The sequence below is a fragment of the Penaeus monodon genome, chromosome 29 (assembly GCF_015228065.2).
Source record: "Penaeus monodon isolate SGIC_2016 chromosome 29, NSTDA_Pmon_1, whole genome shotgun sequence".
Taxonomy (NCBI): Eukaryota; Metazoa; Arthropoda; class Malacostraca; order Decapoda; family Penaeidae; genus Penaeus; species Penaeus monodon.
Window position 1 is genome coordinate 9614338 of NC_051414.1, and position 521 is coordinate 9614858.

Below are 521 nucleotides of genomic sequence, written 5' to 3' on the forward strand. Positions count from 1 at the left end.
AAGCAAACTCATCACGTAAAAATGTTAGGATGAAGGAGAGAAACTGCAAATCCCACTAATGTTAAAAAAAAAAAGGTTAATAGTCTCATCCCATTCAGGACAGAAAGCAAGCATGGTGTACATAATAATCCTGAGAACTGAGATGATCGTATTTTCAGGCATTTTTCATGTAGTAGATTAACAGGGTTCATTCAAAGTCTAGGCATTTATTAATGATAACTTATTAATTTTGAGTTAACATAATTGTAAATCTACGAGAAATGGTGACTATTAATCCGTTACTGCGAAGGCTTCTCACACAAAACTAGGCTTTACGTATCCCAGTAGACATTATTGTCATCAAATCTGTTAGACAGTGTTACAAAAAATACATATAATGATTCTCTTGAAGCACTTAGTATCATGGAAGCCACTAGACCTACCTATGACACACTGATTTACCTAACCTTTGAAATTCTTGAGAAGAAAAGTTTTATTTCAGTACCTTATCATTAATAGCAATACAATAATGTGTAATGACA